The sequence below is a fragment of the Cavia porcellus genome, unplaced genomic scaffold (assembly GCF_034190915.1).
Source record: "Cavia porcellus strain 051 isolate PalLab524CR breed Dunkin Hartley unplaced genomic scaffold, mCavPor4.1 scaffold_6, whole genome shotgun sequence".
Taxonomy (NCBI): domain Eukaryota; kingdom Metazoa; phylum Chordata; class Mammalia; order Rodentia; family Caviidae; genus Cavia; species Cavia porcellus.
The window spans coordinates 99,952,825-99,973,325 of NW_026947489.1; the positions used below are offsets into that span (position 1 = coordinate 99,952,825).

Here is a 20,501-nt window from a genome sequence, read left to right on the forward strand (position 1 = left end):
TTTGAAAGAAAGCAGTAAGTAAGTAGTCATTATGGAGTAAAAATCAGAACTTCATTGATCTCACTTTGAGATTTGGTTGAGTGTCTTAGTTTCTCACTGAGGGAGAGGGAGTGAAAGACATCATGATATCTGTAAAACTCAAGGCCCACACAAGGCCAGACTTGGCTTTGGGAGAGGCGTTCCCCACAATGGACTTGGCTGGCCTGAGATGTCCCCTGCCCCTGCTTGGGCCCACAGTGCTCATATACCATCATTTATTATGGATAGAAGACTCCAGAATGTCACCAGGCAGGAAAGGAAGAGCTTTCTTGCCAACTGAACAGATCCCCGTGTTCCCAGGGAGCAGAGATCGCTTTGCTGGCTCGAAGCTACACCCCAGTCCTCAGAGCTGCACCTGGCAGTGGGAGCCTTGAACATACTTGGGATGAATTGGTGAATTTCTCTTTGGTTGCATAACTTGCCTAGAAAACCGCACAGCCCCGAGGACACTGGGAGGAAGGAGGCTAGGGTTGGTTGTCTTCCAGACTCAGGCCCAAGGGTGTGAAAAGGCCTGCACAGATGGTCACAGGGGAGGTGGCAGGCAGGAGCTAGACCTGCGGGATGAGTCTGCAGAGTTAACAGCCTCTTTCTGAGTGAGGGCCCCTGGGGTGCCCACTTGGGGACGGAGGAAAGAATCTTGAGATACACAGACACCACGCTATAGTCACAGGTCTGCGGGAAAAGCATTTCCAGCACCATCTGAGTGATTATATTTCTCAAGGAAGATTTGTTTATTTGTAGTGGAATCCTCCTAATAAATACAGGGTGAATAACTAAGAGAAGCTGTTTACCACAGTCACAGGTGGAACAGGAGCTATTTCCCAAATGCCAGTTCTGTATCACCTGTAACCTGTGTATGCCACACAGAGACTTCATCTGACCCCGGACTCCCAGTCCCCCTGCAGTGAGCCTGTCTCACCTCCATTGGCTACCTGCAGTGGACTCCAGAGCTTCCTCCTGCTTGGCCCCTCACACCAGCCAGGATCCAAGGGCTTCTGCACTGAAGTTCATGACTCCAGCCACACCCATTCCCTACCCACCGATGGCTCCCACGGCCTCCATGATCACAGCTCACTTCCTGTGCTTTGCCTGCACATCTGGTCTACTTTGTCCTTCCTTTGCTTTTCACTTGCAGAGTGATACACACTTATTGTGCAAAATTTTAGCATCACAGAAGCACCTTCTACCTTCTACCTTCTACCCTGCCTTCTGCTTATTCTTCTCTGGAATGTGACAGTTTGGTGTGACTCTTTCCAGAGCTTTTCACTATGCAACGCAACGAGGGGTGCATTCTCTGTCTAAAGCTTTCCCACAAAAATTGCAACATACTGTATGTATATTTTGTTTTGTGCCATGACTTTAACAATTTCCCTTAATACCATATGGAAAATACCTTAGTACTCTACCATGTGGGAGGTTTTTCTTTAGTGTGTGTTGTAGACTGTATACCAAGCACGATAAACATCATAGCTCTCTTCTTTTTGAGGTTTTAAAGGATTGGAGATCTGCAAAATTATGGTAAGCCAGTTTGAGGCATGAAAATGAAATCCAAGGTATGAAGTATGAGTGAAAGATAGTGTCCCCTGACAATCCTTTGTCCTAGAAGAAACACTTCACTAAAAAATCAAATCAATGTGGGTGGGGTTAAGGTGGCCACAGAGGTAGCTGGCCCTACAGATTCATTTTGCTTTGCAATTAAATCTCGATTCTCAGGTCCCAGCTAATGACATATTGATTTTTGCAGCATGCACCTCAATAACGATATTTTGGACCCTCCATTAGTGTTTATTTATGATGATGGAATTCTGTGTGTATATTCTGAGTCTGTGGGGATTCCAAGCATGCTGAAGCCAATGTGTGTGGGTATGACAGCTTCTAGCTGTAAATCATTTTGTCCAATGGTTATATAACATTGGTCTTATCAACATGCTATTCAATGAAATAAAAATAAAACACTTCTGTTGAAGCATCAAAATTCTCTGACATAAAGTTCTATCAGGATGGAAAAACTGGGTATGGGGGTACACACCTGTGGTCCCAGCACTTGAGGGGCTGAGTCAAGAGAACTGCTGTGAGTTCAGGGCCAGCTTGAAATAGGTAGCAAGAGTGTCTCAAAAGAAACAAAACAAAACAAAAAACAGAAGGAAAAAAAATGAGTGGAGAGGATTTGGCTTAATTAATGCCAAACATTCACCAGTACACAGTTAATTGCTTAAAAAGCAAAACACATCACTCCTTTTGACATATACGTATAACTCCATGGCATGGGTGCACTCTATTTAACTAGCATTATTGGGGGGTATTAAACTTCCATAAACGATGCTGATGAAGATTTGCATAAATATTTCTTTGTTCACACACGCAAGGGTTCCTGTGTCCTTGATTCTTAGGAATGACCAAAAAAGAGGAAATTTTGTGGAAAGTTGTGGAGGGGCCAACTAACTTGTCTTTATCAGAGCTTGGAATCCCCACAGACCAGCAAGAATGTACATGTGCTCAGGTCTTTATGCCTCTGGACACACTGGATTCTGCCCACCCTGTAATATTTATGAATTCAGAGTCAGGGAAGCAGAGTAGTCCAGAGCATAGGCTAACTGTAGGATGACACCTGAGTTCAAATCTTGGCTCCACCATTTACTAGCTGTGTGTGACCTTTGGCAAATCTCAATCTTAGTTCTCTCATTTGTGAAATGGGTTTAAAAAAAATCTACCCCCATGTCCTAATGGGGGACAAAATGACATAGTTTAGGTAACATGCCAATGCTGTGTCTGCTACATATGGCAACTGCCAGAAACATGAGTCATCACTTTTTTATGGTGTTTTGAGACCAAGTCTTACCTTATAGCCCAAGCTATCTAGCTCATGGTGATTCCCCTGCCTCAGCATCTCCAGTGCTACCAATTCCAGCATCGTTCTTAGTCCTGCATATGTTCAGACTGAGCTGGCATCACAATTAGTTGTGCCATTTGCGTACAGGAAGCAGGGCCTGCAGTTGCAGCTGCAGGCATTCCCAGCTGTGGGAGCAGGTCCTCATGTCTGCAGGCAGGCTCTGTCATGGGCTGTATCATCTGGAGGCTGTGAGCCTTGGATGGGGTGCCTGGGACGCTGGGCATCTCACATTTGGAAGAATGAAGGACTTAAATTCAGAGTGCGCAATCCAAATGTCAGACTTAAATGAAAAGCTTGTTTTAATAAGTCTCTAAGGCACAGACAGTATCTTTCAAGGATCCTCAGAGCCCTTTACAGCTCCCGTAGGAAACTTCGCAAACAAGTATTTCAAGGCGGTCGCAGTTCACATCGTGTTTGGATGACATTAACACTTTCCCAAAGACACACCAATTAAAACTAAAACCCCCAAAGAAACAACAGGTCACTTGCGTCTACTTTTCATTTTGCTTTCGGTAAACATTTTGCAAGTGGTGACAGTTATACTCATAGTGCTCAGCTGCTAGTGCCAAGCAGGAATAGCATAGTCCCAAACAGGCTGAGGGCTGAGGTCAGGCCTGGAGAGGGGAGGGTTCATGTGGAGTGACAGCAGGCCTGGGACGAACTGGCAGCTGAACTGACATCAGTATCAGGAGACACAGAGTGTGTGTGTGTGTGGGGGGGTGGTAAGCATGTGAATGTATTCTGTAGACTGAGGCAGGAGATTAGCAATTCTAGTCTAGCCCAGGTAACTTAGTGAGACTCTGTCTCAAAATACAAAAGGCTGGGGATGTAGCTCAGTGTAAAGACCCAGAGTTGAATCCCCAGTATTAAAAAAAACCTGAATCTGGGCTTGGAGTAGGGGCCTCCTATGATCTCCAGGGCCAGCACCCAGTGGGCAGAGCACTGGGCATCTTGGCCAGAATCGCTGGCTGGAGTCTGCTTTCCCACCAGCCTGGATCCTCACCCCCTCCTGCTGTGTCCTACCCTTCCTGCCTCCTGATCTTCTCAATTCCTCCCCAACTCATAAACTACAAGCTTCCTGCACATCTTAACGTAGCACCGAGGCTAAGCCCCCTAGATCCGCAGTCTCAGAGAAGGCAGGGCCAGCCGACGTTCCTTATGCCTACTTCCGCCCAGGAAGACAAGAGGGACGATGGTCTGTGATCAGAGAGGGAGAAGAATGGAAAGGAGTGGAATGACAAAACTGTCTGCTATTGGTTATGCTCCAGACATCTGCCTAATAACCTACATATATTCCTACGTATACATTATTTCTTTTAATCCCCACAACCCATTTGCAGGGTATACTTCTGAATCCTCAGAAATACAGTTTTGGGTCAAATTAGTTTCACAGCAGTGCTAAGTTAGGTGGGTGACGGTGAGCCAGAAAGGTAGGTGGGCCATGGCCTGGGAGATCTCGGCCTGTCTCTCACGCTTCTGAGACCCTCAAGGCTGGGCCTGACCCACTCTTGCCTGTCACAGCTGCATCAGGGGACCATCCTGCAGGGTTTGCAATCCCGTTCAAAACGTGGTCCTGAGAACCAGTTTGGATGGAGCAGTGTGCCAGGTGGGATGTGAGAAGGCCCAGGCTCAGATCCCTCAGTTGGAGAGAACTTGTCTGCTGTCCACGACAAAGCACCGTGACGCTGAAGGCACGAGCGGTGATGCTCAGGCACAGATACGGAGCCCCCCCTCTCACCACATGGGTCCCCATTTCAGCCTGTGTCCTGCGGATGTAGGTGGGGACACAGGCTCCACGGAGTTGAGTGACACATTCATGTCACCAGGACACTGCACTCCAAGACAGGCAGCTTTCCCTCAAAACCCACACCCTTTCCACTGTCCTTGACCTTCTTCCTCTCCACGCTTCTTCCCTCCCTTCCCTGTTTTACTCATAGTCCAGGGACAGTGCCCTGGCCCCGTGTGCTGCTCTCCCCGAGACCCAGCTCGCCCGGGTCAAGCCTTGTATAGAGACCCCGCTGAGCTCTGCTCAGCTCTGTTATTCATTTCTGCTCTTTCCCAGAATTTCCACCTGCAAAAAATAAATAAATAGGTAAAAAACAGTTCTGCTGGCCTCTGCCTCTGAAGGTAACTGTGCGTCCCTTGGTGAGTGTCCAGGTGATGAACAGCAGGAAATGAGCTGCTTTATGAGGTGATAACAGGGCTTTAAGCATCCTTAAAATCAATTGTGCCCAACCGTACCCTCCCACCATTTCAGCCGACTCTGGGTTTATCAGGTCATTAATAAAACCAGGTTGCTCCTGTTGGTGGCACTTTACAGGCTGCCCACAGTGACCTGCGGGCTGCACTGGGGCCTTCTGGGGCAGGCAAGTGTGTGGGTCCCACCGCTCAGAGGAGGTGACTGGGACTCGCTGCTCCTCTGAAACCGTCCTTGTCCAGGTCCCTGATGACCTCTCTGTGCCCAACCCTGTGACCAAACCCAGCCCTTGGCTTCCCTGGCATGCAGGGAATTACACATCTGATGGTGCCCCTTTCTGGACCTCCTTTCCCCTTGGCCTTGGGCCTCACTGCCTCTTTATTTTCTTCTCACTGCCCGGACCGCTCCTTCTCCGGCTTCTCTGCCGACTCCCTTTTGCTTTCCTCTGAACAACTGGGGCCTCTGAGCTCCAGCCCTTGGTCTTCTCTCTTCTACCCACACGCCCTAGTCCCGAACCCCCCAACTATACATGCTGACTCCTTCATTTTAATCCTCCGTCCCAACCTCACCTCTGAGCTCCAGACACACACACCAACTGCCTTTCACAGGAAGAATCTCCAACTCAACAGGGTGTCTCTAACCTGCCTCCTGCCCCTTCTCCTCAACCCTAGCATCCCTCGTCGTTCCCACCATGCCACTGTTCCAAGGGCTCCTCCTTGATGCTTTCTCATACCCTTCACCCAGTCCATCAGCACATCCTGTCAGCTCCACTTCTGTCACCAGCCTGCCGCCATCTTGGGCCCAGCCTCAAGTGACCGCAATTGCTTCCCAGCACGTCTCTGCTTTCCTGCTCACTCACTGCTACGGTTTGAGAGGTTGTCTGTTGGGTACTTCGTTCCTAGGATGGCAATCTAGGTTTCATGGGTGCATGGGGTACACACCCTTTAAAGGGATGAAGGAATTTCCTGTGGGATGAAGGGATTTCCTGATTAGTTGTTGGAAAAGACTGTACTGAATGGGGCTGTGGCTGCTGACTCCCTGGACTCTTGCATAGGAACATGATCATTCACTTCCATCCAAGTGCCCTCCATTGCCATCTGCCATGATGTAATGAACCTGAGAGGTCCCTCACCAGAACTAGGTCCACGCAGGGCAAATTATAAACATGAGAATGTGATAAATGTGGAATGGGCATCCTGTGAGCTAATATTCTTTATAAATCTAGCTGCTTCAGGCATTACATTATAGCAAAGAAACACCTTCCTCTAGGCTCCTTTTCATACTATGCCATTCTTCTAGTCAAAATCCTCTCCTGGCCTTGCATCTTACAGCAGACAAGGGCCATAACCCAAAGGCTACCATGCACTTCTCCTCCTAGTGGCCTCATTAATCTCATCTCTTCCTCCTCTTCCCTTCACTGTTTTGTGTCCTTTTCTTTTCTTCAGACAGGCCGCAGTACCCTTCCCATCTCCTGTTCCCTGTGGCTGCAATGCTGTTCTCCCAGATCTCAGAGCACCCGCCCCTTTGCCTCGTCCAGGTCTGTGGTCCAATGTCACCTTCTCAGTGAGGTCGCTGATGCCTACAACTGTTGCCTTCTCCTCTCCACCCACCCCCACTTCTTCATTTTAGTATCTTTTCGCCGTAACATTTATCACTGTCCAATTTACTGCGCATTTTGCTTATTTACTTTTTAAACATCTCTCTCCCGGTAGGAGGGAGCTCCAGGAAAGCAAGAGGTTTTGCCCAGTTTTCTAATTGCTGCGCTGTTTGTGTTGAGATCTCTGACAGGTGCAACTCAGGCAATATGTGCTGAACGAATGCCAGGCTGCATTGGGGAAGGGGCAGTGTCTTTCTGACCCCAGTCCACCTGTATTGCATCAGTGTAGGACAGAGCCAGGGCTGGGAGACATGATACTAGCTGACTTGGGTGTACTGGAGCAGGTGAGGCTGGGCCACAGATGGGGAAGGCATAGCACACAGGGGCCACGTAAGGAACCATGTCTGAGCTTTTGGGTTCTCAGTCTGCCTCTGGTAGTTCCCCGCCACTTCATTGGCTGTGCCTAAGTGTCCATTCCCTGTCTTGTCCTGTAAGAAGCAGCTGCCTTCACAAACTGCTGTCTGATCAGCTATTTCAAAGTCAGGGAAGATATCTGGAGCCAATTAACAGATCCACAAGAAGATGATGCGTTTGCAGGGAAGCATTTCAAATTCAATTTCTTTTTATTTCTTTACAAACACAGCCTGTAATTCCAATGGAAAATTGCATAATGCTCATAGATAACAATTTTCCCCTGAGATGGTTTTGGGGAAACAGCTTGGCATTTCTGAAGCTGGAGGGGAAGGATCCTCAGAGTTGTCCTGCCTGCCCGTCCACCACCTCTCTGGCCTTGGATCTCTGTGCTGGGTGGGGAGCTTGGAGGTTCTGTGACCTGGGACCTGCCACGTGACTGCACTGGCCACAGGTATTGCGTCAACTTGTCCTTTGGTTACTGGAGATCCAGTATTGGGTTTGATTTTATTTCCTAGATTTTCATGTCCCTTCTGATGTGGATGAAAGTCCAAGAAAGTCAGTGGGATGGATATCAGGGTCTCTCTAACCCCTCCAGTGCTCCAAATTTGCAAAGCTCCCCCTCTCTACATTCTGTTCTACCTTCAGCATATTGGAAAACTTTAGTGCCAAGGCAAGGGCTTAAAGTAAAGGGGACCAGACCAGGAGATCTGCTAAAATCATCAGATCTGCTAACACCAAGTCCAAACTGGAGAGAAGGCGGTGAGCAGGGCTGTCCAGCTTCCAGCAGCAGCAGCTGTAAGGAAGCCCAGCTTGGTGCCCAGGGAGCTGAGCCAGACAGCCCCGCCAGGCTGACAGTGCCCCAGGCCAGAATGCAGACAGCCCCGATCAGACCCTGAATCTTGCAGTGGGAGCCTGTCTGTGGCCTCTCTGTGGTCTCAAAGACACAGCAGTTGACACCCCTCCTCGCCATTTCCCCATCCCCACCCTCCAGCACCTGTCCTGTCCTGGAAGCCAGCAGTAGGCTCTGTCCTTCCTGGATTCTGTCCTTCCGTGCCAGCCTGGCTTGTGGGAGGCATGCAGGGAATGTTTAAGCAACGCATAATGAATTAGTTAATTAAACAATTGATTAACAAGAAGCTAGAGGAAGCCTCTGGCCTTTGCTGGCCTCCCAGGGGCTTTAGGGGCTTTTGTTCTGAATGTGATGGGTCTGGGATGTGGCTGAAGGGTTTGTGAGCACAAGTTGATGGGATCTGATTTACATTTTTAGAGGATTCTACTGACTGTGATACAAGAGTCAAGTGCAGTAGGATAAGGGGACTGGCAGGGACATCAGTCAGGAGGCTACCACAGTGACTAAGTGGGTGACACTGGACCACAGAAAAGCAATGGAGAGGATAAGAAGCACAAGATGTGAGACATACGTATGTCCCAGGCAGAGTCAATGGCATCTGCTGATGGATTGGATATGGGCTGTGGAACAAAGAGGGGTCAAGGATGAGTCCCAGGGAGGTGTCAGGCAGGTAGCTAATGGATGAGGCTGGGATTCAGGGAGAAGCCCAGGCTGGAGCCACACACTGTAGTCATCAGAGGTGGTGGCAGAGTTACAGGATGGCTTGCCTGGGCGGGAGGGAAGTAGAGAGGGTGCGGGAGAGCTAAGGGGCCTCAGAAGGAATGGCCAGCGCTCGGTGCTGCTCCACTGCTGTCCTGCTGCCCCTGTCCCCCATTGCCACTTGCTGCTCCATCCTGCCTACTGGTCACTATGAAATACAACTGAGTCAGGCTCAGCAAGGACAAGGGGACACAGGGTGCCAGCAGCCTAGACAGCTCTTTTGTTGAGTTTGCTGTAAACAAAGTCGAGGAAAATGGCAATGAAAGGAAGGACATGTGATTAGTTTTTGAAGATGATGGCTATCTGGTGAATCCGTATGTCGAAGGGTATAATCCAGCAGAGTGGGAAAACTGAGTTTGCAGGGGCGAGGGGTGTAGTATTGAACAGATGAAGAGAGGTAGGAGCCAGGTCTGCCTCAAGGAGGAGGGTCTTTCGGCCTTCAAGACTCTCGAGTACAGTAGCCTGGAGTTAGGGCTCCACAGGATTGGGGGTGAGGATTCAACTAGTGACTGAGCCCCTAACCTGTGCCCACTCTCAATGTTGGTGCTGGAGATACATGGGGGTGATTGAAAAATATGGTAAGTGTTTTAAAGTTTGAAAATTTAGTACAGAAAAGATCTATTACTATTAGCCTTCCTCAGAATACTCCCCCTCACTTTGAATACACTTACCCCGTCGCTCTGTCTGAAGCAGTTCTGGAGGTCCTCTTTCATGTCTTTGCCAGCTGTGATAAAGTGTAGTGAAGGCTGCCCAGGATCAACCGACAGAAAGCCAGACTCATAACAACATGATGGTGCCCGGCTCATCTGTCTTCGTCACCGGATCTGGCACTGTGTGATTTCTGGCTCTTTCCCGAAGCCGTAATGACCATGAAAGTTAAACACTCTGAGTTGACTCAGGACATTGAAGCAGCCATGCCAGTGTAACCAGAGATACTCACTAAAGAGGACTTCCAGCACTGTTTCTCCAAGTTGCAAGAATGATGGGATAAGTGTATTCAAACTGAAGGGAAGGATTGAGGGAGATAAATGACAATGTGTCCTTTACTGTAATAAATTTATTTTTATTTAAACACACACCATCTTTTAAAATCGTACTTCATAGAGATGCTCACCCGTGTTTTTTTTTTTTTTTTCCAAAGTAGGAGGCACGTATAAACCAATGGCATTGTGAAAAGACTCTTGAGATAAACAGCACACCAGGAGGAAAGTCTTACTTTGGCTAATCATTTCAGAGGATTCAGTCCATGGTTATTTGGCCCTGTTGCTTAGTATAGCATGTGGGAGCTCATGACGGAGGAGGGCTACTTACTAACTTGTGACCAAGAAGCAAGAGAGACAGGTAGAGACTTTTTCAGGGTACACCCCCAATAATTTAACTTCTATGCAGTCCCACCTTCTAAAGAGTCTATTGCATCCCCCTCACCTGGACCAAGGCTTTTAATACATGGTCTTTGGGGCACATTCTAGATTGAAACTATAGAATACAGCATATTAGAGTTGACTGCTTCTCTGGGAAACATAAATCAGGAAAGGATGAGAGGGAAGGCCAAGGTTGAGGGTTACTGTAACTATAAATGGAACAGCAGTGGAAAGCTTCATTGATAAAAGGATTTTAAAAAACATTTTGTGGTGTGCTTTTGAAAAAGTCTCACTCTATAGCCCAGGCTGGCCTTGAACTTGTGATCCTCCTGCCTTGACCTCCTAAATATTGAGATTATAGTCACGTGCCACTACATCCAGTTAGGATTCAAGTATTTTAAGTTACAGATGTATATTTCATAGCTAATACACATGAGAAGGCCAGGCAATCACTCTTTCAAAATCAAAACACAATTTGCATACTAAAGTGAGGTCTTTAGAATTAAAGAGATCATTTAGGAATGTAGAGAGGGAGGAAAAAAGGGAGGTAGGAGAGAAAGCAAAAAGAATGACCAACAATTCTACCATCAATTGGAAAATTCATTTGTTTGTTTTCATCACATAGTTGAGACCATAGCTCACATAATACATAGTTGAGGCCATGTATTAAAGCCTTGGTCCCGGCCTGTGGTGTATGGGGGAGGAGGAGAACAATAGAACACAAACACACAGACAATACATGTACGCACTATATATCTTTTTTCAAGTTACTATATGATCTTTGGGTTCACCTGGGCAAGTGGATGTGAACTGCCACTCATGGGGATCCAGGACATGTGTGCCCAATTCCTGCACCTAGCACCAGTCAGCCAATGCTATGTGTAATTCTTCTGAGTGAGATCAAGCAGGATTTTGATAGGTTGGCCTAGTTCTGACATCAGCCTGAGGAATGGGAGATACAAAAGTTGGTGGCGATTGGCCCCGTGGCCACTGTGCTCCCTCCTTTGTGGCCTGCTGTTACCCTCAGAGTGTGGTTCTTCCCTTACCTCTGATTGGCCCACACTCACTTGCAGAACATACTTCTTTCCTTACCTGCAATAAATGTAAACCCTCACTGGGAAGATGGTGGAACAGTAAGCAGCAAAGTAAACAGCCTCTCTGAGGGAAATAGCCCAGATGCTGGAATATAGCATCATGGGGGAAACAAGGAAGGAAGTGGTTCCCCTGGACTCAGGAAGAATCTAAAGTCACAACTGAAGCCCATAGAGAGAGTAAAATAGAAAAATTTAAACAAGGAAGAAGGCGGTAGCTGGTGGTGCCTTTACCTGGAGCCAAACCCACTTGCAAGAGGAGCTGTTGGAAGCTGGGGATGTGTGCTCATGGTGATGGTGATAGCTGGTGAGCCCCAGGCCCTTGCAAAGAGACTGGTGGTAGAGGGGAGCAGCAGACACAGAGGACTGCACTGGCTGATGGTGAGTGCAGAGGGCTCATTCCTCCTGTGGGAGAGAGTAATTGGCCAGGAAGCATTTTGGAGTCAAGCTGGATAAGTTCAGAACCAGAACTGTGGCCAGCACCTTCCAGCAGCTCCTTGGTGGGAGCAGATTGGTGGAAACTGCTCAGATTGAGCCCTACCCCCATGGGCATTCCAGCAGCCATTTCCAAGTTTCCCTACCCATAACTAGCTTGGCCTGGAGGAAGTGGCCAGCGCCTGTCCTCTGGCATACTCCAGTGGCCAGGTGGGGGCTCCTTGCTGGTAACCAGCTCAGTCCAGAAGCAGCAGCCATCATTGAAGATCCTCAGGGTAGCCAGCTAGGAGGCAGCGGCCAGCCACATCCCCCGGGTGCACTCCGCCAGTCATTGGTGAGCCAAGGCAGGCTGGGAAAAGCAGCAGACAGCCCTGCACCAGCACGACCAGTGGTCAGCATCAGATTCCTGTAACCAGCACTGGTTAGGAGAACCAGTCTTGCTTCAGAGAAATTGAAGCCAGTGTGGGAAGCGCCTGGGACTCTACTACCCACTTGTACAGAAGAACCCAGGAATATGTCAAGACAAAGAAGCAAAAGGCAGACTCTGGCCTCCAACCCAAGCAGAGCTGGTCCAGGAGATGTAAACACAGAAGCGATCAGGAGCCATACACCTGAAATTTCTGAAGTGATGGCAGCTGAAGTAAAGAAACAATTTCATGAGGCTATAAAAGAAATTAGAACAGAAATACTATCTCAGATAAAAGAAGAAAGGAAAACAGAATAAAAGAATTGCTAAGCACCTCTAAAGAAGACATAGATGGAAGAATAGAGGAGCATAGGAAAATGAGGGAAACCTTGAATGGACAATATAAAAAAGATTTAGAATACATGAAACAGATTCAAAGAGATATTCAGGAAATTAAAAACTCCATTGAAAGTAGGCAAAACCACTTGAAAGAAACTGAACACAGACTTTCAAACCTTGAAGTCAGTCTTGCAGCTTGTGATTGTAAAAGGAAAGAGATCTTAAAAATAAGAAGGAGTCAGGAAGTAACAGTTCAACAGCTGCAAGACAATCAAAAGAAATATAATTTAGGGATAATAAGTGTGAATGCAAAAAGCAGAAGTCAACACAAATGACATTAAAAGTTTATGTACAGAAATAATATCAGAAAATTTCCCAAGCTTAGGAAAAGGAAGTGACATTCAGCTAAGTGAGGCATATAGAACTCCAGCTAACCATAACCAAAATAAATCTATGCCCAGACATATAATAATCAAGATCCCAGAAATTCACACAAGAAAAGAATATCAAAAGCTGTTAGATCAGCAGATCACCTACAAAGGAAAACCCATCAGAATCATGACAGACTTCTCGACACAAACCATCAAATCAAGAAGAGCTTGGAGTGAAGTATTTCAAGTCCTAAAAGAAAACAACTTCTAAACCAGATTGATGTACCCTGCAAAACTATCTCTCAAAATTAATGGAGAAACAAGATACCTCCATGACAAAGAACAACTAAAGGAATTCATGACCACCAAACCAACCCTACAAAATATACTGAAGGACATTGTAGAGAGAGATAAAGAGCCATGGTTCCAGAACAGTGGCAGAGGGAGATCACTGAGTAGGGCAGACAGTGAAATGGAGCAGAAAATAGGCAACCAGTGGGAGGAAAATAATATGGCAGAGATGAGGCAGAAAGTGTTGGCCATAGCCACTAATATAGATGGCCTCTACTTACCAATAAAAAGAAACACAGGTATAGCAGATCAGGAGACAGGGTACTTCATACAAGAAACACACTTAACCTGAAAGAGGGTCCGTAGACTGAAAGTCAAAGGAGAGAGAACAATGCTTTATGTGACAGGGAACCAGAAGGAAGTGGGGGGTAGCTTGCTCATCAGCTGTAGACTGGATAAGAAAGTCATGGCACTTTTATACAATGGAAAGCAATTCAAGTATAAAGAAAGATAATCTTGAGGCTCTTGTAGGTAAATGGATACAACTTGAGACTATGCTCATGGGTGAAACGTTTCAGAGTCACGTGGATGAATATCATGTTGTCTCCCTATAAAGACCTAAAGGAGTTGGTGGGATCCAAAATGCACAATACATACTGTGAAAGTGAAGGGGACAAAGTGTCTAAAAAGGGAGGGCAGTAGCCATTGTTAATCTATTATAGTGATTTGAAACCCATATTGTTTTCATTGTTCTGTTTAGTTTGGTTTTATTCTGTTTCAGTTTGTCTAATTTTATTATATTTGATGGCATGGACAGCTATTTCAAAGACAACAAAATATATTATGGTAGCCATTACTGATTTCCTATTAGCTTTTTTGAAGCCCTATATTGTTTTCATTGTTTTGATTTTATTCTATTTTGTTTTGTTTGATTGTGTCATGTCTGATGGGACAGGCAACTAATTTGAAGATAACAAGGTGCATTATGATACCCACTGTGGTTTTAATATTATCTGTTTTGAAGTCTTATACTGCTTCCATTACTTTGTTTTTATTGGTTTTATTCTGTACTATTTTTTTGATTTTATTATGCTTGATGGTATAGGCAATTGTTTTGAAGATACAAGAGGCATTATGGTAGCCATTATTGATTTCCTTGTATTTTGTTTTAAAGTCATGTATAATGTTCATTGTTTTGTTTTGATCCACTCTATTCTGTTTTATTTCACTTGGTTTTATTCTCTTCAAAATATAAAAAAGAAATTAGGTAAACTCTTTGTTATCTTTTACACATGGCTTGTCCAGTTTTGTTCGGGACAATAAGAACCTAGAAAGAGTCTTTAGAAGGAGCCCACAGTACTCCAAAACCCAAGAACAGACGAATATTTGGAAACTTGACAACAGTAAGTTGGAGCAGGGGAATGGGGTAACCAGGGAGTGAAGAAAAGGGTGAGACTTTTCCCTTGTACTTCTTACGGATCTTATCAATTTCAAACTGTATGTTGCCTTATCCAAGGCTGTTTCTTGTGGTTTTCGCAATGAGGCAGTCAAGGTGACTTTCAAGGTGGCCATCCTGAGAGGCTGATGCGGATGTGGAGACCAGCAGAGGTGACAGAAGTGACATCCATAGTGCACGGGCTGGAAGCCCAGGCAGTAGCCAGGAGGTTGGATGGAGGGAAAAAGAGCCATTACTAGGGTGGATTCCTAAGCCAGCCTGTGGATTCTTTAACTGACAGTTTCAAAGCCTGTTAGGATTTGTTAGGCAAGGAGTAGCTTTAAGATAAAAGCAATTTCCAAAAAAAATAACAATTCTCCTGCCCATTATCTCCTTCTTTCCTCACTGAGCTTCTGACCCAGGTATGGCACCAGTGGCCTGTATTGCTTGGTCCTTAAATATAGTAATACTTTACTTCTCATCACCTTTTATCCACTGATTTCCACAAAAAGCTTTCCAATTATTAAGTAATGAAGCTCCAAATGACCTGGCCCTGGAAGTTAGTGTGCCTTAAGATGCCAGCACATTAGCAGCAAATAAGGTTCCTAAGAATGCTGCTTTCTTAAATGGTGCCATTAAAATGCAAAGTAACGGCTCTGAGGAGCTACAAAACCTTAACCCTTTCAATTACCAAGACCTCCATTGGAGATTTGAGGAGAGACTTGGGAGTAACTGGAGGAATTTTGTGTTACTGGCTGACACTGAAAGGATGTCCCTGTTAGCAGTGTAAGATCGCCCACGCACACAGGCTGGCTGTTCCAGCCTTCCTGTGGCTGTAGAAGGATCCCTGAATCTCCCGTTAGTTATGATTGCTGCTATGATTTAGACCATCTATGTCCCTCAAATTACTTGAGCGCTCAGGCAGGGCTTCGGAAGGCAGGCGGTAGGACTGACTTGCTATGAGTGGTGGGGCCTGGTTGGAATAGGCAGGTCGCTGGGAGTTTGACCTGCAGAGTGTGTGTCTTTCCTGGGCGCCTTCCTTGTTGCCATGAGGTGAGCAGCTTTTCTCAGCTCTGCCCCACTGCCATGCTGTTTTTGTTCTGGAGCCTGGTGCTGACCATGGATTGAAACCGTGAGCCACAACTGAACTTGTCCTCCTTTAAATCGTGGGTGTGGAGCATTGTGTCTTAGTGACGACAGCGTGACTAAGGTACCTACCCGTGTGGAGCTGGTCTTCTAGTGCTTGAATAGTGCAAGGCATAAGTGAGCTAATCCAAGGAGAGGGCCAGGTCAGTGGTGCTGACAAGAGTGACCCTGAGTGCTTGGTTGTGTTTGCAGACTCATGCTGCCCACCTACCTTTGGGCAAAGCTACCTTAGGCAAGGCTCATGCTTTTGTGCTGGATCATTGGCCTCTATCCCTGTCTCTCTGGCAATGCTACTTGTAGAAAGACCTTCTTGATGCTCTGGACTCTCAAATCATCCTTTCCCATGACTTCTGTCATGCCGCATTGTTATTAGCATGGCTGTTTGTTCACTCAGGCATCTTCCCCACCAGAAACTTGCTCACAAAGTGCCTGTCTTCTAATTGGCACCTGGTAAAATATATTGAATGAATAGATAGAAAATGTAAAGGAAAGTTTTTATGTTCCAGCATTCTGTGTACACTGTGAGAGGATCTGGAAATCGTTATTATTACATCCTCCTAAAAAGATTCATAAAACGGTGCTTGTCAGGTTGTGAAGATTTTGTGGGTTTATACAGCTCCATGGAACCAGAAGCCTCGCAATGTTATCTTTTTCTCGGAATAAGGTCTGACTAATTCTAGGGCTTGGTGAATGCATTAGTAGGGTCTCCCTAAGTTCTTCGCGGGAATTTAAACACTATTGGAACAATTAAAAAAGTCAATGTTCATACATCATGGACTATCGCAAAGATCTAATGGAGTATCAGCTGGGACTTTGGTGGCTGGAGTATTTATTTAAATCTGCTGGTATCCTGTACAATTTTACTGTGGGCTGATGTGGTGGACCCTGCTACCACCAAAGTCTTTTTTTCTGGAGTGAAACACTTGCTTTCCAGGGCAGGAGCAATGCTCAAAGACAGCACTTAGCTTTCCGTCTTTTGCACTGGCTGGATAAAGCTGACCAGGAGGTCACCTCTTTACTCCTCTACCCTTCCTGCTTCCTCTTCTTTTTTTTTTTTGTCTTTTCCCTTTTTATCGGTACCAGGGATCGAACTCACGACTGCCTGCTTGCAAGGCAGGCGCTTATGCCGCTGAGCTAAATCCCCAGCCCCCCTGCTTCCTCTTCTTCTCTCCTGCTGGTGTGATTCCCAAGAACAAGCTATGCTATCATCCCGAGCTAATCTAAACTTGTATCCCAACTCCCAGGGAGTGGCTATAGTTAAGAGATACAATGCTAAGAAACACTCTCATCAAGGGAAGCCCAAAGGATGGGTGTGTTGTGGTGTGAAGAAGGTGGCAGTGGTTGGAGACTAGTGCAGAAGTGAGCTGGCCCAAAGATGTGGTGTTTGGATCTAAACTCCAGCGTCCAGGTCAGGGACATCAGCATTGTGTCTGGGTTGTGAGCAGTCATTTAATTTTCACAAGCAGCATCTTTACACTAACACAGTGTTCTAAATTAGCATTTTAAAGGGTTTATAGTTTTATTTGTGTTATTATTAGTATCATTATTTTGCTTTTATAGTCTTATGAGAGCTATAAACACATGGAGTTAATATCTAGCTATTTTTGTACATATTTAAATAATATGATGAAAATAATTATAACTCAACCTCAGGAGTTTGTGAGCTTGTATTTGCCCTTTAAAATAGGTCCATACATTATCACTTGGAAACTGTCCAATCATGCAATCATGTGGTATTAAGAGTCTGGGTTTTATAGGCTCCGGGGCTTAACAGTATGACTTTGGGCATGTTACTGAGCTCCAAGAACCTTAGTTTTGATCAGCTGCACAATGGGGATAATGATATCTACCTTACAGGATTGTTGCAAGTTACAAGTGGGCAGTAAATTAATTGAGCATGCTCACACAGTTCCTGACACACAGTTAGAGCTCAATAAGTGATAGCAGGCTGGAGAGGCCCAAGAATAAAGAAGTCATCTCTCTTAAGTCCCTGTCCAAGCCTGGTCTGGAGAATATGGCTGTCTTCACCCATTCCAGACAGCACAAGAGGATAAGATAGGAACTCAGATAAGTTGCTTTCAACAGCAAGTTAGAGATAAAAGTGCTTAAAAGCCAACAAACAAACAAATACTCAAGCCCCAGCACACAAAAGTGAAAGACTGAAAATGGAAAACTATGAAGAATTAAAATCTAAATTTAAATTCCTGGAATTTACACTGAAGAATTACTCACCAAATACAATGAATATTCATATTGTACGCTAAATAATGGCTCCCCTAGATATTCACATCCTCGTGCCTGAATCCAGTTAATTTTATTTTATATCTTCAAAAGAACTTTGCAGATATGATTACATTCGCCATCTTGAGATAGGGAGATATTCCCAGATGATACAGGTGGGACTTAAAAATAAATGTCCTTGCAAGAGGAAGATAGATTCAATCAAGGAAGAGTGGAAGGCAATGTGAGGATGAAAGCGGAGATTGGAATGCTGTGGCCACAAGCCAAGGAGTGCAGCAGCCACTGATCAGAAGGTGGAGGAACCTCCGGAGGCAATCAGCCCTGGCAACACCTTGATTTTCGGGGCTGGGGATTTAGCTCAGCGGCATAAGCACCTGCCTTGGAAGCAGGCAGTCGTGAGTTCGATCCCTGGTACCGATAAAAAGGAAAAAGACAAAAAAAAAAAAAAAAACAAAAAACAAAAAAAAACACCTTGATTTTCAACCTCTAGAACTTTTTGTACTTCAGACCTCTAGAACTACAAGGAAACAAATCTGTACTGTTTTAAACTACCACATTTGTTGTGATAGCAATAAGGGCTAATATAACTCATAAGATTCCTACTTAAAACCCTTTTGATGAATGAATCTGGTGCAAATGAAATAACCCCAGTCATTGGAAAAGAGAGATGAACAGAGCACAGCCCCTCATGTCTGAAGAGTTGACCTGCATCCTGTCTCTCCATTTAATTAGCTGTGTGACCTTGGGCCAGTCAGTAAGCTTCTCTGAGCCCCCTTTTAAAATATCTTTAAAATGGAACTAAATGAACTGTTACATTTCATGTTGTAAAGATTAAATAGAATACTTTATGAATCATAAAACTATTGTCATTATTGTTACTCTTTTAAAAATTCAAATGAAAGATTGTATAATCAAGATGCTACCTCTTAAGGAGTTGGTGAGTAAAATGTAAATCCCACAAAAATTTGATTCAGGTGTGATAGTTCACAGTACTGAAAACCGCGTGTGTGGTTCTCTTGAAATGTCACACATTGAAACCAGGCCACACCTTCCATTTCTTTCATTCATCCATCTGTCCATCTGTCCATCTGTCTGTCCATCCATCTATTCATCTGTCCACCCATTTTGTGAACATCCCCACCCTTAATTTTGCAACCCAGGCTAAGCATGGTAGTGTGTTGTCGCTTGGACTTCTCTCTGATGAGATGTTGTATTTTCCTTACAAAGAGAATATTGATAATCCCATCATCTGTAACTATTGGGCTGTTTTTTTTTGTATGTGAAGTTTCCTGAAATATAAATCATGGAAATAATTGTGCTTGAAGCTATAACAATGAAAACAAAACATCTTTGTCTGCCTGCCTTGGTACAGCACAGTCTCCCAAAGCAAAAGGAACGAAACGAATAGCTTAGAAGTCGGAAGCTGGATCCCATCAGCAGTCTTTTCCCCATTTATAGTTCAGTTGAGCATTTCCTGATTCAGGTAGTAAGGAAAGGATTGCTGTTTTGATAGAAATGATGTGTAGATTTTTAAAAGTCTTTTTTTATAATAGATTTTCCCTTATTACAAAATGTGTTCATTGCAGAAGATTTAGAAAATAGGGTTAGGCAAGAGGGATGCAATCAAAACAACCTGATCCCACCACCCACAGATAATTCCTGTTCCTCTTTCTTATTTTAAGCTAGCAAAAAGGCACTTCGGTGTATCTGAGAGCAGTGTTTATAAAAATCACCAAAACAGTTTAATTCTCATGCACCGGTAGCCTGGATGCTACACTCCATCACACATTACAAAAATTCACACCTGAGGTTGGGGATGTAGCTCAGTGGCATAAGCTCCTGCCTCACAAGCACAAGGCTGTGAGTTCGATCCCCAGTATAAAAAAAAAAAATTCACACCTGAAAGTCAGAGAGCTCATTGGGAAAGGCGCTTCTTCAGCCCTGATCAAGAAAGGCCACTGCTATCTATCATCACCACGCTCCCCCCTCACGCCCTTAGACCTAGGTGAAGTCCTCCTGGCTCACTTCCTGCCTCCCTCTGTGCTGCTCCCTTCTCACCCATCAGAGAGGTTTCTAAAGCATCTGACTGACCAGGTTCTTGACATTCTTCCTTTGGTTCTAGGGGTACAGTATTTTTTTTTTAAGCATGGAGTACAAGGGTTCACCCTTTGGCCCTGCCTACTTCCCCAGCATCCTACTCGACTTGCCCTTGTCCTTACATATACATTTTATCCAGCTGCCAAATCCCATCCCCATCGTTACCAAGCCAGCTGCCGAGCACTGGGTGTGGCCCATGTGCTCTGCATGAGCCCACTGCTGCCTAGTTCCTGGCCTCCTCTGCATGCTATTGGACCTATCGTGTCATCTCTTCTCCACTCTAACCGTCCTATCAGGTGGGGCTTTTAGCGCGTAAACTGAGACTTATAGAAATGAACAATTCGTGCCCATGCACGTGGCCCCCACACACAGGAGCCAAGAACTGGAGCTCAGAGTTCTCTGATGTCAAGGCATAATCCTTAGGATACCTGTCACCCTCCTGAGTGATTCAGTTTCTTTAACAAGATAGGTTTCTTTTTAAATTCTGCACCTTTGAGCAAAGAGCCATCTCCTTGAAATGGCTTTTAACCCTTTCTCAACCA

At 45.4% G+C, this 20,501-nt stretch overlaps 1 protein-coding gene across 1 annotated transcript in view; it reads right to left on the reverse strand.

Annotated features, from left to right (window-relative positions):
• Spon1 (spondin 1) overlaps window positions 1-20,501 on the reverse strand; it is a 273,648-nt gene that overhangs the window by 24,634 nt on the left and 228,513 nt on the right. The gene's annotated exons all lie outside the window — the stretch shown is intronic.